The sequence below is a fragment of the Gymnogyps californianus genome, chromosome 6, assembly GCF_018139145.2.
Source record: "Gymnogyps californianus isolate 813 chromosome 6, ASM1813914v2, whole genome shotgun sequence".
NCBI classification, from domain to species: domain Eukaryota; kingdom Metazoa; phylum Chordata; class Aves; order Accipitriformes; family Cathartidae; genus Gymnogyps; species Gymnogyps californianus.
The window spans coordinates 29,066,903-29,085,306 of record NC_059476.1 but is presented as its reverse complement, the minus strand read 5'-3'; the positions used below and the strand labels follow the sequence as shown (position 1 = coordinate 29,085,306).

General features: G+C 38.2%; 1 long non-coding RNA gene across 4 annotated transcripts in view; it reads right to left on the bottom strand.

Annotated features, from left to right (window-relative positions):
- Window positions 1–18,404, bottom strand: part of LOC127017617 (uncharacterized) — a 301,556-nt gene that overhangs the window by 45,082 nt on the left and 238,070 nt on the right. For all 4 annotated transcript variants that reach the window (XR_007766619.1, XR_007766622.1, XR_007766621.1 and 1 more), the window contains one exon: window positions 2–98. This is a non-coding gene — a long non-coding RNA (uncharacterized LOC127017617). The remainder of the gene's footprint in view (window position 1; window positions 99–18,404) is intronic.

The window sequence follows — 18,404 nt, the reverse complement described above, 5'->3', positions numbered from 1 at the left end:
CCTTTGGACAGTTACCCTTCATTATTGTTCCATGACTCCACTGAGTCAGTGTTTCTGGAAATCACTCACCGCAGGCGATGTCTCCAAACAGGCTGACTCTGCAAGACAGGAAAGAAGCCCATTTTAGTGACTTAGGAATAATAATGAGAAATATACAAAGTGATGAAATGAAGAAAGACAACAACATGCAATGATATAAAGATTTGAAGGAAGGAAAATAGGAGAGAACAGAAAAAGATAAAGTGGGAAGGCAAAACCGGGCAGAAGGTAGCAAAATGGGAAGACAGCTCAGGGACAAATGTAGGAGTGATGACTACTCTTGCTTCGCCATAAGCAGAGTAGTAGTATGTCAAGTATCTAAATCTAGATATATACACAGAGAAATGTCAATTTGCTGTATAGTATCCTGTTCTCTGTTCTTCGGGGGTCACTTCAGAAGTCAGGCTCAGGCTCTTCCAGAAAGGCTGCAAACTGAAGGGGACACTAATTTCCATGGACAATTGCTCCCTGAAGTGTGTAGATTTTACCAGAAACCCCCCCAAATACTTAAATCTGACTCTCTAGATTGGCCTTTCTAGATCTCCAAACACACTTTGTGCAAATCACTTGGCAGTCTATTATGGCTAGAGGAGTTGGCAGGTTTTGGCAGTTCACGGTCTCAAAGAAGCTTTTAGTAACTTTTGTTAACTTCTCTGTATGTGATTATAAATGAATCTTTTCTCCTCTTCTAAAGTACCAGTCGTACGGGGGGCACACAGGGCTTCAGACAGGATTATATTTGTCAAGGCCGCTGCTGCAAATATTACTTTTACAGTCTCAAATGTCATCTTAAAATCTAAACACCTGCAAGTCTCTGATATGGTTACATCAATTGCGATTGGTTCACACAACGATAAACTGTCAAATCTGTTGGGTTTGTGCTGTTTCCCCCTTATCTTTCGCTTTTTGGAGTCTGCGACAGCTTTATGGGAATGCATTATTCCTTGGGAAATTTAAGATCTGCACAGTCTTTTCAATGAAAGACAGTATTCACCAGTTTTATGAACAGTAAAAAAAGGCTGTAAATGGATTCAGAAGCATGAAACTGAGCAATTTGCTTCCTGGTTTCAATGTAAATAACATGTAATACGAGACACGCAGAACTGACTGCAGATCCCCACGTTGTTATGCTGTCGGCATACACTTGCTGCTTTGTACTTGGGAAATGAAAGTTGCATAGTCTTGTGTGTCTGACTGACAAAATCACGAGGCAAGAGTCATTTTATCATTTGTGCCCACATTTATTGTGATATCTTCCAACTAAATGGCAGTCTAAAGCCATAGTTTCTGATAATCTCCTGGCCACCACAAAGTACATATGACCTTTTTAAATTTCAGAGTTGCTGCTGATGTTTAGATTAGGCAAGTATTCCAGTTAAAATATTTGCTTTCCCAATTTATTTTCACAATAATTTTCCAGGGAACTTCGGATACTAATGACCATGCAAATTTCCAAGTTTGACAGAGAACAGAGATGTCAGTTGGTGGAAACCTTTCTGCCAGATCGTGAGGTATGAAAACTTATAACAATTGTCATTCCTGTACCAAGACCTAAGCTGAGGCTTACTTTCATCTAAAGTTTTACCTTTGTGAAACTGTAGAAAAAATGAAGTAGAAAGACTACACGAAAGTCTCCTGAGATTGTCCGGTATTCAGAAAATTATAACGCAAGAAGGCTTGAGAGTAGGATTAGGGTACAAATCCGGATCTCAGAAATGCACTCCTAACACTTAGTCCAAAACTTTTCCTGCAGGGAGTTGGCCCATTTTTCCATCCTCTTGCTATTTTTAATTATGCAACTGATACAAGAACTGACTCCCAAATAGGACAAAAATGTTAGTCCTAACAGAATAAGACATTTTCTAAAACTACTTCTACCCTTTTTGATGGAAAGGGATTTCAGAGGTCTTCTGAGATAAGAACTACTTTTTTAATGAGTTCATTTAAGCTTTTTATTCAATATCATGTCTAGAATTACTTGAAAATTTAGCTTCATCCTAGCAACCAATTGCATCCCAAAAATAACTTTCTAGGTAGGTAGTTTCGAATCTTTTGAAATAACAACTACAATGTGGCATAATTGCAAGGGATAGTTTGGTAGTATAGAGAATATAATTACATGGTATTTCATATCTGAGTCATCCTGGGGACAGAAATCAAAGGAAGCAATAAAAATTAGTCAATCATAAGCTTAAAATATTCTGGTCAATAAATTTAAACAGTCAACACACTTTACATATATGTGGCACAGGCAGCTCCTTGTAAATTATGCAGCACCTGGCAAATACTGTTAATTCCCTTGCACATAAGTTAATTGCAGATTCCAGTAAGCAATCAGATATGATTAAATTACATTTTTGGAAACTATCAAATGGTTCAGGCTGAAGAAAGATAGCTTAAAATAGACCTCTAAAAGGTAGCACTAATTAGGCAAAGTCTTAATTCTACTCTTTTCTCAGCTTCAGAATTACAGGGACAAATTTTCCTTTCAGAGCACCGTGCGAAAAGCCGCTGTAATCACCGGGACCGTACAGGTAAACTGAAAGATGAATTTTAACCTCCCATGGAGAATTGCTTTTGACCTCCTTTATACTCCAGGAAGCAGTATTCTGCAAACAAGAAGTCAAGCTTTTTTTACTGGGTGTTCACAGTGCCTTAGGACAACTGGTCCAGGTGCTGTGAGGTATTTGTATAAGAGCTTTCTTCTTTAAAAAGGCACTAACGAAGTTAGGGAATGCTGGAATATTCTGAAAGAAAGAGGTCTAAGAAAAGAGCTAAGCAAGCAGCATTACTTGAGAAGAGATAATGCGTAGGGAGAGGAAGGAGATGGGAGATCAGGAACTCTCCGGAGTCATTTGGGAAGATGTTTTCAATAACGCAATATGCAGAATACTCTGTATCACCCAGATTATAATTATTATCTCATCTCTCTCTCTGACATCTCCTCTTGCCCAGGCCTATTTTCCATTTTGATTGAAGTAACCTGGCTCCTCACTGACTTCCTTAACGCTCGTCTCTTTCTTACTTAGTCTTGGAACTGTCTTATTTTCACTTTTTTCATTGCACCAAAACATGCCTCCCTTAGTCACCTCAAAGCCCTGACCTCCCTTCTACCTCCCGTTTCCATTTCTAATCACACTAGAGATTCCAGTTAAACTACTGAGCTCAAAAAAGGGCATGGTTTTCACCACATGAACCTAACACATAGCAAAGCCTATCCTGAACTGCACGACAAGGACTTCCTTCTTCTTCTGCAGTAAAAACACAACCTTCTGTACCTACAGCACCAAGAAACTGACTGAATAAAGATCGTAGGGTAGCAAATATGTTTTTAATGTCACTGATGATAGCAAAAGATAACTTTGTACACCCAAGCTAGGCAGTATAACCATGCTGTAATAACCGCTATTAACAATAACAGCCACATTTTTCCTGCTTGATACTCTAGGTCATCGCATCCTGCCTAAAGGCAAGTTGCATGCGCCTCAGGCAGAGATAAATCTCAGGTCATATTCAGAATCTATCTAATGCCATGAGATCTTTCAATCTTTTGTAACTGCCAGGAAAATAAAAAGTATATTTTAAACCTTCAAGAATGTACAAATATATTTTATGATTAGGAGTACTGTGTACATGGTGAAAACTGAACAGTTACAGAAAAAGCAAGGTGTGTGTTTTATTTTTAATAATATACTTGTAATAGCTTTCCCATTTTTCTCCTCCAATGGAATAAAACTATTTTACCACACCAATACTTTGTCTTGAATGAGAGTACATATAGTTTAACATAAAGAGCTGGGAAACGTTAAAACAATACTGAAAATCTCTGGTTTTATGAGTTGTTCTAGCTAAAGCTCAGGCATTTGGAAAACAGCAGCAACCAACTCATTTACTCAGCAGTATATTTTCCCACTTGTAGCATATTATTGATTCATCAGTTTTGTATTACTGAGCCCCAGAGTGGAGTATTTCAGATGAAGACAGAAAGGACAAAGTGTGGGTGGACAGACACAAAGTGCTTGTAACATGCCAGACTGCCTGATCAGAAAAAAGGAATTACTCATAAATGGGACTTCTGAGATAAATATTAGGCTGTGCTTCCTAGTCCTGTAAAAATTAGAGAGACAGCCTCCACTCCATTGCACGTAGAACTAGCCTAAGTAGCAAATTAATTTTTTCTGATTTCCATGACTCATCTAGCAGTAGTAGAGGGCCTGATCTTGCAAGATATATCCTTAGCAGTTGTGCACTTCATCATGACAGATCACATGAAAAAGCACTGATACCACTACATTAAGCAAGATCAGTTACTTAATGTAATTGATATGCTGGAGGGGGATCTAAAGGAGCTCCCAGAGGCCCCTTATGAGAATTTATCCATCAGACTGAAGGAAGAATGGATGGTCTCCTTGTCTTAGGTTGAATCAATTTCATTTGGACACTCCTGAATCTTTTCAGTACAAAGCACTCATAAGTCCCAGGGATATAAAAGTATATCTGAAGACCTTACTGTTTGTTTTTTTAATGGACTGATTACATCAAAATACCGGTATTTATAAGCAAATTGCCAGGAGAGAAAGATCATGAATCCCACAGGAAAATCTTTGACCCCATACCTGCTTAAACTACTGGAGGTATAAGTTCTGTGACTAATAAGCTGATTAGCATATATTTTGATACTAATGAGGAGCTCCCCTCCTCTAGTATAAACTTATGTATTTCTACGAAATAAATATCGGTATGTGTTGATACATTGATATATGCTAGTTGCCCTTCTCTAAAGTATATATAAATACACACACATTTAAAATGGTTACACACATACAAAGATACAAATAAATACAAATAAACAGAGAGTCTCTTACAGTGACATCTGTAGCTCTTCTGGATCATCTCCCCTTCACTGTCCAAAGCATTCTCATTTAACCCATTGACTAAACACTGACTAACTATTTTAGGCTTTGAAAGGTGTCCATGTATATGCCCAGAAAGAAATCTTTAAGAAAAATTAACACGCAATAGGACTGATCAGAACAGCAACAGCAGTAGATGTGCAGTGGCATAAACACCACCACCAAAGAGAAGTGAAACAAAGTAACAATCTGGGGAATAAAGTTGATGAAGATGTTTATTCTTCTCATTAACATTTTTTTAAATGACCTTTCCTTCTTCTTTTCTGTCAAATACCATCTCTCCACCTGCAAAAGAAATACAGCATACATCTATCTGCGTGTGCACATGGGTGGAAGGGTTAAGCATTTGCATTTCTTTCTTGTTTTGAAGCTAAAATTCACACATTCTTTTTAAAGAGCACTATACATCAAAGTATTACATAATTCGACTATGATTTCTTCCAGAAATAGCACTCGCTGTCAGTTTACACACACCAAACACTATGGAAATTCAAAGAGAAACAGAGAACACTGCAGCTGCCCCATAAACAGGCATGTGTGATGCGTGTGCCCTTTCTCTCAATAAACAACTCAGCCACAGGAACGTTACCATAGAGCAAGGCAGAAATTATGGAAAACAAAGGTAATCTCCAAGAAAGGCTCCTACTCTTTTAAATGAAACTGATGTTGCAAGTACAAGATGCCTCTTACTCTACAGCAGTGGCTTTTGAGCCATTCATTGATAGCTAAACTTAAAAGATGGGTCCAAGGCAGTGAATTGCTCTTAGGGAACAAACCAGACCAAATCACCATAGTTACAATGCTGTCTCCAATAGAGTACTGTTCTTAAATTATGTTTTCTTAAGACATGTAATTGCAACAGCAGCTTTACAGATACCAGAGATACATCAGAAACAGACTTTAAAAGACATATATATAATTCATTGTATCTTATCATTCTGCACCATGGGCTTAACATTTGCTCTGCTGCAGCTTCCTACGTTTTCCATAAAAACCTTATGTCTGTCTCTGAGTAAAACATCTCCAAGGAGTGTGCTTTTGAGCGGGAAGTACTTTCTGTTTTTAAGCAAGGAGTTTTCTTCCAGGAACTAGAGAGATTGGAAAGTTTTCCAGCTGAACCATCAGTACAAATCTAGATGACAGTGATTAATTGAAAAGGACTTTAAGGAAGTTGTTTCTTGGGTCCATTACATACATGCATACATACCTGCATACCGCATGTATTTGTACCTGCAACCAGTCAATGTGTTCGCAGTTGGCAGAAAGTCCAATAATTGGATAGGAATGAGAAATAACTATTCTCATCTTTGAGCCTTTCCTGCAACTTTATTTACAAAGAACAAAGGCAGAACAAAGAGGAAAAACTTGAAAGGTTGGTTCCTGTTTTAAATCAGGTTCTGCAACAAAGCCTATAGACTTGCTATTCCAGTGGCTTTCCTGAACACATGCTTTGAAAGCTGAGATAAGTATCTGTAGCTTGTAGCTTTTTTTTTCAATTTGTATTCAACAGAATAACCAGAAACCACTCCCTTGAAAAATACCTGGTCTTAAACTAGGGGACAATTTATTTGACATGGGGCTATCCACCAATAGTTTTTCAGTCACTCACAGGGATAGTCCACCTTTCTGTTGTGATATGATAAAGCCAAGCTACAATTTTAGGCTTTTAAAAAAATGCTAAACGGTTGGTTTTCATAATTACTATCGATGCAAAATTGATACTTTTGCTTTTATTTCAGAAGACATTGGTTATTCTAAACACTAAAACCATTCAAACCAGCTGCTGTTTGGTCAGACTTGCATGTTTCTGTGCTGAAATTTCCTGAAGCACCTTCCCTCTCCTACTACTTACTTATTTAAACATACATTTCATTTGGAATTCAGAAACACAAAGACTGAAGTTACTCATACACCTTTTTTTAAATTTTTCAAATACATTCTTAAATGTTTGACACCATACACAAATAATATATTAATCGTCTACTCAATTACAAACTCCTCTCAGTAACTATCTTATTTTATTTACATTGGCTTAATACTATTTATTCTGGAGACAATATCACAACATTGAGAGCAATTTGATTAATTAAAATCATGGCAAAAGAGAATTTTACACTCTCCTTGCATGGTTTGATTTAGAAGCACTTTATCCCTATAATACAGGGCAGTATTATCAGTACAGTTCTTTGTTTACGTAAATACCATTAGTCTCCTTAGAGGTCATTCAGGAATGTCCTTGAATATAGGTACACAGGTATACAGAAAGGTTTTTAGGCAAACAAGGATGTAGGAAAGGACTGGCTGGTGCCCCGTGACAGAAAGGTGTTTTAACCCATGGAACTGAACTAGAAAGCACGTTTCAGTTCCTTGATACTGTGTGACACTGAGAAATGGCTTGGTCTTAGCAAAGCCCTGTTTCTTACCTTTTAAAGAAAAAAGTAACAAAAATACTTCATTTCTTATCCAGCAATCTATAAAATTAGACTTTTTGACAGAGTTCTAAATTTTTTTTTAAATTAACTTAAAAAAAAAACCCTCAAGGCAGCCCCCCAAAAAACTGCCACCAGCAGCTAGGGAGCTACATCTTCGTCAGAGCATGGCAAGAGAAGAATAAAAATGTTAATCAGTAGCAGACATTGATTTATTTATGTAGCATCATACCAAAAGGAATTAATTCCCTAAATGCACAGGTGCTGCTTCCTGAATTCCTCCTTATTTGTACTGCCAAAGAACAGACAAAACCAGCTATTTGAATCTATGCAATGGCAGGGAACTAGGTTTCATCTGTGTTTTCTTTCTAAAATAGCTGCATCATTGAGACCCATTTCCGTCCCAGATTCCTTCTAATGCTATCCAATTAATCAACAACAATATAACCACCCATCAGAAATTGATGCTTAGAACAATAACTTCATATTTAGATTAAGCACTTGAGTTAAAATGTCTGTTAGCAAGATAATACAATGACATGAAAACCCACACCAAAATTGTGCACATTTTCAAGCTCAAAAACTGAATTACTTTCAAAGCAATGAAAACTTTTATGGTAAATGACATGTACAAAAGGCAAAAACCCCTGAATAGTTGGTTTAAAAACCAAAATATTTATCTCGCTTAAAATCAAAGTGAAACAAAAGATTTCTTGCCATATCCCACCACTCAGAATTTGCTTCCTCCACATGACAGCACTAAAATAGGAACAAAAAGTTAGACACAAATGTGGTTAGCAAATTTGCTGGCACATCCACTGAAAGCCTACAAAGCATACATATTGCTAGGCTTGACGTCAAGAAGTTGTAAATCAATTCAACACAGAAAACAGCTGAAGGACTCTGACATCAGAGAGAAAGATCCATCAGCAAATTAGAAACTTGGTTGCAGCCACCTGCATGTGCATGGATGACACTAGCATCTGTGAATGGCATGCATGCTGACGCAATATGGTGGTCTGGGCTTTTAACCTGCCTATCTGGCAAGTTTTCTAGTTGAAAGCAGTTTTCTGTCTCCGGCTAGCTCAGCTGCTATCTATGAATATTTTAACTCTCATAAAAAATACATCACCTCTACCCCGCACTTATGGCTTTGCAGGGCTGCCCGAGGCATGTGTACAAGCTACCTAATTTCTCTGAAGAATTGCAAGAAACACTGATTTTAGGACTGACAGGTTTGGGTTATTTAGTGGATATTTTCTGGGTGTACTTGGTCATTCACAGAATGAGCCTGATAAGCTATGTCTTCCTGTAAATTTTGTATGATGGCATTACTTTCTGGTGCCTTGCCATCTTTTCCTTCTGAAGAACAGACATCAAGACTACAATTCTTCTAGGATCCCTATCCCAAACCCAACCATCTCAGCCTTCCATATTTCTTTGGAAAAAGGAAACCAATTTCATCCATGTCCTAGGACAAAAGTTCTTTGAAGCATTTCTCTCTGTCTCCACATCATCATCCCTTTCACTCACTCCAACTCATCTCCTATATTATGACTGGTTCCCAAGGCTGGCTGCTGGGCTTCCAATCAAACCTCAGCATCCCCCTCTTCCTTTAGTTTCTTTTCTCAGCCACCTTGTACAGTCAACTCCTTGACATATTGTCTCTCTTTATTCCTTCCTCTTAGTTCAAAGGACTGTTGGGCTCTTTGCCTAGCCAATCTCTGTATATGCACCTGTAGAGTAATTTTCCGCAAGCCATACAACCTGAATTATCAGAAAGGAAAAATGTGAAGTACATTAGAAGATATGAATGGCAGCTGTACTACGTCTTAATTCACTTATAATGGGGTTCTTCAGAGCTGAAAGCTAAATGCGTAACTTAACATAAGAAAGAAATTTAGTAGTGAACAGTATCAAAAAGAACAGATATCTTATGTTGTATTTAAAACATCATACACATCCTCTAAGTTTAATACATTAATTTTAAAATGCTGGTGATCATATAAGACATTGCACAGTGTTGAGCTCAACAGTTGAAACATGCTATTAACATGAGAAAATTCCATTGAGAAAGTAATTCAGAATCTTCAATAATTTAATAGATATGTACGATATCACTCTTTTCCATTCCCTCACTTTTACATTAGCATCTACCCAATTGCTTCACCTCACAAGACAGACAGTGGGTCAGAGATTGTGGAAGTGAAAGCAATCTAATTTCAAAAGTATCTGCCACTTCCTTATGATTTTTAATTTGTCTTTTATTCTTCTGGGCAGATAATTAAAACAGCTTCATGCAATAAAATTGGCAGTCAGCTTGCACAACAAAAGATAAATCACCATTGTTACATCCTAACACATTATAAAGCCACAAGTAGTATGGAAATATACCAAAGCAATGGCATAGGAACAACTGGCTGACTGAGATCCACCCAGTTCATCAGCTAACTTATTTTATCCAAGAATATACTTGAATTCATTAAGCTATCCTAGTCCTTTCTTTAGAGATTCAATGCTTGTTCTTAAGCACTATCGCACTGAAGGAGTTCTATAAAATACCACTGGTCTTGACCTTTCATTAACTTTGGTTCACTACCCCTACTTTCTAGGACCGATAAACTCAGCTTGTACTGCAGTGGTTGTTTCAGTCCTACCTGTGTAATACCTTTATTTTATTTTTTTTCCTCTACTAGTTTGCCTTTTTTATTATACTTCTGAAAGAGCACTTTTTTCCTAAAAATAATTTAAAAAAATCAACAACCAAGAATTTATTTTAATTTGACAGTTTCTCCATTGCAAGCCAAACAATGAAAAGAAGTAGCTGTTATAACTGGTTGTACCTAAATTGTTAAAAAAATACAGAAGTGGGGAAATCCTAATAAAAACTGCAGCATATCAAGTAGAGCAGGCGTGTGCTAAAGAATTGCCTTGAAACCCTTGCATGAGTTGACTCACTACTAACAGAAAAAGATTTCTGTCTTTCCCCCACCCCCCTAACTCATTCCTATCCTTCCCAGCTTTGTTCTCTCCTAAAATAATTTCCTCCTTCACTCTGGCCACTATGGACTGCTAGAGGGGAGCAAAGAGCTGAGGATTGCTTTATTTCTTCATTGAGATCAGTAGGCTACTGAGGAAAAGGAAGTGAAAAGAGGGCCCCGTCTTCAAAATGGTGAGGAATCATTTCTTTCTGGCAGCAAGTCAAGGAGATGGCACAGATGGACCTAGGAAGTGGAGTCCCCATCTGTACTTCCAGCCTATGCTAACGCAGCAAAGCCCCCGCTCTCCTGGCTCCTTCAGCAGGTAACAACAAACGGTAGAGGCAGGAGCACTAAGGGAGCTGTGATCACCCCAAATTATAGAAGTGGAGAAGAAAGGGAAGAGAATTCCACAGGTAATACAGAAAACGGTTTCCCAGCAAGAGGAGGGAGCATTCACAACACGACTGCCTCACACTGACCTCTCCTCCTTCAGCCCATGGAAGATGTTTACCTAGTTAAATGCCAACAGCCTGCGACTAGCTTGCTTCGTGATTCAATGAAACACTGATGTCAATAGCTGGATTCCAAGTGTGAGAGAAATGTACTTCTCCATGCTCCTGAATAAGTCTGACTTTTTACAGGTGACCTACTGAAAGGTCCCAGAGTGCTGTGCCGATTAGCCTGCAGACAACATACTCAAAACACCTCTGCTGCCAGTAGAGAGCTAACAACTTCCTGTCTAGTCATTTCACAAGCAAAACATATTTATTCCTTGCAGCCAGCTGACAGCATCTAATACTTTGACCTCTAGGAAGCATGCTGCAAAGATTACCCCAAAAACATGGTGTAGCTAGAAAGCCGATGTCTCTACTGCAGGGACAGCATGACTCTCGTCCCTTGTGGAGCTGCCTGTGCTGTCCCTCTGCCCTTGCATGGTATAGTGACAGCTACGTGGCTGCTTGTTCACAACTGCAGCAGTTCCTGTGGCAACTCTTACTTCATATTGTGTCACAGAAAAACCATAAATAAAAATGGTAGATAGGATAAGGCAAACGGGTTAAAGAGGTTACAGTGCATTCAGAGTTACAGAGGTTAGAGTGACATCTGCTTAGATATCACCTATGAAACAGTTTCATACTATAGCAAAAATACATATACTAGAGTGTAAATAACACAATGAATAATGGAAGATTTACTGTAGGGCAGCTACAAGGAAAAGGCTATTAGATACCTAAGCATGACTAACGTACTAGATGGTTTATACATGCTTTGCCCCCCAGTTTCAAATGGGCAGATATCCACATCCCCAAATTTTTAACAATTGCTACTCATATGCCTCCTCCTGGGCAGAACTAGGAATACAGCCAAGAACTAAATGAGCAGGAGAAAAAAAGCTACATTTCTACTGCTGGAGGGGATCCACAAATGCACAAGGGCTTTTGTGGGTACTCGGGCGAGCCATGGCAGAGGAGCAGAGCAGGTGCTGCTTTGCACACCAGCTGACAGTCGCTCCCCTCCAGAGCTCTCAGCCTGGCACCTCCAACAAACGCCAAGGTCTCACGTGCTCAGAAATAAGAATCACTGGACCACGAGGCCTCTCTACTGTGTTGGAGTGCTTTTAAGTGGTTCCCAATTCCCAATGATGGCAGCTAGGACTGCCTTAGGCTGACAGCCTTCGCGAGTTTGGCAGGCCTGGATCCTATGCCTGTTTCCTTTCTGTGAAGGATTTTGAGAAATACTGACAAGTAATGCCAACAGAAGTTTGACTGATGTCTGCCATATTAGCCTTTTGCTGTGTACATTAAGGGCTGGAAAAAGGAGGAAGGGGAAAATACAGAAAGTTCCCAAGACATTTTTTTCTATGCAAATCTCATTTTTCTATAACTTTTAATGAGTTTTAAATAAACCTGTTATCAACAGGTCTATTATGTGAATTAATGCAGAGCACTAGAATGAAATGTAAAATGTGTTCAAAAAGATAAAACAGGGCACTGTTATTGGCTGTCACTTGTTTCACTGAAATACTGCATTCCTTCTACAGTACCAAAGCTCATCTTCTCATTACTTTTTATTTGCTTTACTTCCCTATAATACATTTACATAAAGAATAAAATGTCATAATTTTATGCACTGTGAATGGGACCTAGATAGCAAGGCAGGGAGAATGCCTTTGCACTTCATAAAGGAGAGCTCAAAAAACATGTCTCTGAAGGAGGAAGTTTACTGTAGAATACATTCATCAAAAACATAGTGAAAACAGTAGCACATCCGATAGGAAGCGAGCAGTTCTGGGACATTTGTCAGGCTCCGGGCCAGATTTTCTCTCATTCACTCTGATGAAATCCAGAGCAACTCCATTTAACTAATTTTGTGCCACCTTACCCAGAATCAAAATCTTGTTCAGAGGTACAATTTCCCCATCAAAATATATCGACTTCTTTCCCCTGTGATGTGACCTACCAAAGACGACACTAGATATAGTCGTAAAGCCCAGTACTATTCTTAACTATATAACCAAACTGGCATCCAATTTAAGTTCCTTCTTAAGTGAAGATGATAATCTCTTCCTAAAAATTTTCTGATACACCAGAATGAGGTGCAATACGTTAGGTACCTAGTATTTTAAAAATCAATTAACAACAGTTTTCAATAACACTGTACAACATCAATTATAACTTCAATGGTAATTTTACAAGATGGTGAAAATAACAGTGCCACCATTATCAATCCAAGACTACTTTTGCAAAGCGTGCTATACAATCGTCAGTTACCGATTGGTTTCTTGATTTGACACTACATATGAAAGGCAATGGTACAAGTGGTCATAACCAGGTTTATGGATCACTAATTGATTATTCATTGAACAAAAAAGTACATTAATCTGAATTACTCACCTTCCTTTCTGTAGGATAGAGATGTCCATTCTGGAAAGATGGGAATCCAAATGCTACTTCACAGTCCTAGCTATAAGGAAATTAACATCAATACAAGTTTTATTTTACATTAGCATAACTCCTTAAAAACTCCACTGTCTCAATGTGTAGAAAGGCAACCTGATAACAGAATCTTTTTAGCTTATTACAGAGCATCATGACAGAGGTCTTCAAAGATTAAAAGGGTTGAATTTTATTAGTACTTTGCTTGCACCTTGTCTACGGACGACACTGCCCTCTGCATCAGAAGAGATTTTGAGGAAAGGCTTCCCACTTTGAAAAGTTGCATGTAGTAGATGAATAACACACTAATTAACATTGAGAGAGATGAGATACATATGAGGTTTGGTTTTTTCCACTTGTTCCTAAAAGCCACTCTTAGCCACACATCAAAACAGACCAGTACTAGACCGTACATTGTGATCAATGCACAGGTATCAATTCTCACCTGTGTTTCTAGATTTCCTATTTCAAGCACAGCTGTTTGGATTCCTTCTTTTTCCCAGTGGAGATATCAAGACAGTAAACCATTCTCATTTGGATTAGTAGCTACTGACTTACAAAATTAAATCCATATTCTCTATATATGCTAGGAGATCATTTGCATTCATGGTTACTGTTGAAGATAACACAGCAAAATTAATATGAGAACCTCCACAAGATCATTTCTTCCCTCAACTTGTGGCTTTAGTATTTTAAATATCATTAATTTAAAATGATACTTGATCTAGCGTCAGAAGGTGCTGAATAGAAGATCTTAGGAGTCAAATGTCTTCATGTCAATTTCAGATGAGTTTGACTCTGCAGAAATGGAGATTGCAGAAGTTAATAGAAGTAAATCGAAAATTTACAAATGCAAGCATGCAAGAGGAAGGGCTGGTTAAAATGTACATCCTCAATGAAATCCACAGGTACCAAGAGATGAAGTAGTAGCAGTATTGTCAATGTCCTGTTATTAGTGAGGGAGTTTTGTTGCTTAAAAAACAGGAAAAAAAAAAAAATCTTATTAGAGCAGAATTGTATCAAATGTCAAGTTTTTCTAAAACTACTTATTTGGATTGAATGTTCTGTCTACCTGTGAAGTTTCAAATGTATTTAATATGCTCTGAGGACCAAATACTTTCTTTTCTACCTGTGGAACTACATATTTCCTGAGCTGATCTGCATACAGGACAGACTTCCCAGAGCCTGACACTTCTCTTTTTTGCTTCTTCTTCCTTTAGATGGCCAAGCCGTCAGTTTTGACTGCCTTGTCAGACAATGAGGAACGGCTGTAGTTATCGAGAGAGCAATTACTTTGAACCAAGTTCACAGAAGTCAGCAGTCCTAGCTGACAACACAGACAAATGAAATGAATGCACTGATAAAGAAGGTGGTCTTCAAAACCTTCCCCATTCACAATATCCATTGTGCGCTGGCGTATGCACATACACCTACTTCATGGAAATATATCAATTTTTACAACATTTTAATTAGGAAGATATTTGTGGCCACAGCTCTGTAGACTCATCTAGTACAAGAAATTAAAACTGAGCACTTGTTTAGACAAAATTTTGTTATGCAAAACCTGTGCACAATTTTGTTTCTGTTGCAGCACAGAGCTGATAAATGTCAGAAGACTAAAAGGTGCTATGGAACAGAACTGTCTTCAGGCCAACATATGTATCTATGCCATCAAATTCAAGAGGAGGAGATGAAAGTAGTTCTAACCTTGATTACCCAAGCTGCAGGAAAATGATTTGGTATGACTAGGGTATTAGGCACTTCATTAAAAATATCTTCCTGAACAAACACATTTATAATTTTCCAGGCCACGTTCTCAGAAGCTTTGCTTATTTCCTTCTTCTCTTGCGACTTTAATTTCCGACTAGCATAGATATTTTGTACCTACCACACTGCGTAGGTTCAATTCACTAATGAGAATTCAGCTTTAATGCATTACCCTTTGCACTCCATCACTGGGATTTAAAATCCCAGCTGGATGTTCATATTCATGATGAGACTGCAATTATTTCTGGATCTCTGTTGTACTAACATGAGAACTTCGCTTTCAGCAATAAGCAGAGAGGCTGTAAATTCTCTCTGTGTGAGCATCTGAGATACTAAGAATCCAAAAGAATTTTAATTATCCATCATCCATAGGATCCAGAAGAACTCTGCGTTCATTTCTAAAAGACGTATTGTAAGAATCCACACAGGATTTCTCAGGTTTTTTATAATTAATAGAAATATTCAGATGAAGAACTTTCCTGTATACAATTCCTTGTATGTAATATTTTGCATCAGTGTTGCTTTCCAATGAAATTCTGCAACATGGAACTTGACTGGGTGGCAATGAGACAAAACTGCTCAAAGTATTGTAATGGTAAATCCTAGAGCCAAAACGATAGCTGATATCCTACATTTACTCTAGCTGATTGCTTTTAGATTACTAACATATCAAAACCGAGCTGTGTTTTAATTTTCAGACCTCTCAAAGTTAAGTGTAACTAGAAATTATAATTGGTAAACATTGAAATTTGGATAATTTACTAGACTGAGATTCTCAGGTTGAGAAATTGAGCTTAGAACCCTAACTGTGGCTAAACTATGTTAGTGCTATGCGTTCTATCTCCTTTAGGTCATAAAACAGCTAAAGCAGCCTATAATGAAGCATCACGTGAACGAACTGCTCAAATACTGAGTATTTGTAATCATTCTGCATAACCTGAAGACTGTAAAGAATCTGCCTTAATTATGCATTGAGCAGTCACTGGTAGGTAAGTAGCTTTTAATCAGAGACCTGATTGCCAACTTTTTTGTACCTGATCCCTAATGAATTACCCTGTTACATGTCATTCCTCTAGCCAGTTAATACATCAAATTTGCCTTTTTCATTTTGAGGATGTAACACTCTTTATACCAAATCTCTATATGCCTCATTTTATAAAAAGGAAAATTACAGACTGTATATATTGCATGTGATGAGAAATTATGACACTTTTGTTTCATTATAATATCCTTGCCAGAAAAGCAGATCTGGGAGCAGAAGTACTCCAGCTATAGAAAGAACACAGAGAGTAAATCCAAAGAGGGCAGCAGCAATTACTATGCATAACACAAGAGCTGGTATCTTGTCAGAGCCTTGAATGTAGGTGATAAATTACATTAGCAGAGAGTTGAAAAATTGCCTTCTTAAAATACAGTAGTAACTAAAAAGGGAGCTGATCCTAACTAGATTAGATCCAAACACAACACTCTTCTTTTTCAAATTAATGATTATGGCGCAACACAACGTTATGCCTATCATGCATACCTGACTAGAAATTCAAGTTTTCCATCTTTTTGCTGTTTAATGTCAACAGCTACAAAATATATTTGATTTGCTCTTCTCTGCCTAATATTTGCTTAGGTGACAGCCTCTTCAATATAATAGGGAGCTAAAAGGTTGCAGTGCTCTAAGCTTGTTTCAAGTCTTCCATTTCCAAAAAATTCAGTGACAAAACATCCCATTTTTCTCCTTCTTCTCTCCCACACAGAGCTGCACTCACATGCCACTGTAGCCTGCTGGGCTTGATAGTTTGGTTTTCCTTCTCGTCAGAGAACCACCTGCCCTTCTGTCCTGCCTTTTATTTTCCTTTGCAGAACTATGATTTGCACTTGGGCTGGTTACCAGGGTGACTCAGCAGAACGTTTCTGCAGCATGTCCCTAGGTCTATAATATGAACTCTGATGTCATTTCCAATATATCCTTCTCAGCAGAATCATCTGACAGTTCCAAGATGGGAAAATGGCACTCAATCGTCATTATACGGTCCCTTACAGAGATAGACAGGTCCAAGCCAGAATCCCAAAGTACCTAGTGAATAACACTCTGAGGTCATCTCTAGAACTAGACACTGCAGCTTACGACCATTCATAGTTCAAATAAGCCTTCTGCTAGTGTATAATTTTCTGACTGAGGAAATCTGCAATTGATTTCCAGCAGGCTGTTTGTAGTCTTTCAGGAGTAGTAGATTGGTACCACTATGGCTCTATTAAGAAGAAGAAAAGGATAACACTGATTGGTTTTTTTATTATTTTTACCACTATGGACTACTGAATGATTATGCAAAGCACTGAATTTTCATGGCAAATACAGAGTATTAGTATTACAGGAAGATGTGACTGGTAAATTATCAAAGAGAAAAAATGTTTCCCAAATTCTGCTAACCCATCAAATTCCGTCCAGTGGACATCTAAACAAAGGGCTAAAAGTAGCACACTCACGTATGTCCATATGGCTACAGAGCCTCCTTTCCTCCCCCGCCATCCACAGCTTTGGTAAATCTGCCTGATGATATGAAATTTCATTATCACAAACCATTAACCAAAAGCACATTGAAATAATAATCAAACTATTTACTTTGTGATGTGTGTGGGCAAGGGGGTTCCTATTGACACTGAGCCACACAGTAGGATGGACTATTAAAAATAGTGTACTTTCTTCTGGTCTTTTGGAGTTTTGTTTCAGTGTTCTGCACACTAATTCAACCTCCCACTTTTAGAGCTTTATTAAACCAATTGAATAAGATAGCATATTAAAGGGACATTCCCTAGCTTAAAATGCTTACATAGTGAAAAATGACCTGAAAAATAGGAATGGTCATGGCTTCTTTTTTCTTAAACAATTTTCATTAGGAAAGCCAACTGTTCCTAAAGAAAAGTCCCCAAAGTACTTCAACACGCCACTTCACCTGCTTTCTGAAATGGAAAGTTTAGGATTTTGTGACTCTAATACAGTGAACAAAGTTCACAAAACAAGTTGTGATAAATTATATAGACTATAGTAGCATAGTGGTTTAACCCCAGCCGGCAACCAAGCACCACACAACCGCTCGCTCACTCCCCCCCCGCCCCGGTGGGATGGGGGAGAGAATCGGAAGAGTAAAAGTGAGAAAACTTGTGGGTTGAGATAAAGACAGTTTAATAGGTAAAGCAAAAGCTGCGCACACAAGCAAAGCAAAACAAGGAATTCATTCACCACTTCCCATCGGCAGGCAGGTGTGCAGCCATCTCCAGGAAAGCAGGGCTCCATCAGGCGTAACGGTTACTTGGGAAGAAAAAACGCCATCACTCCGAGCGTCCCCC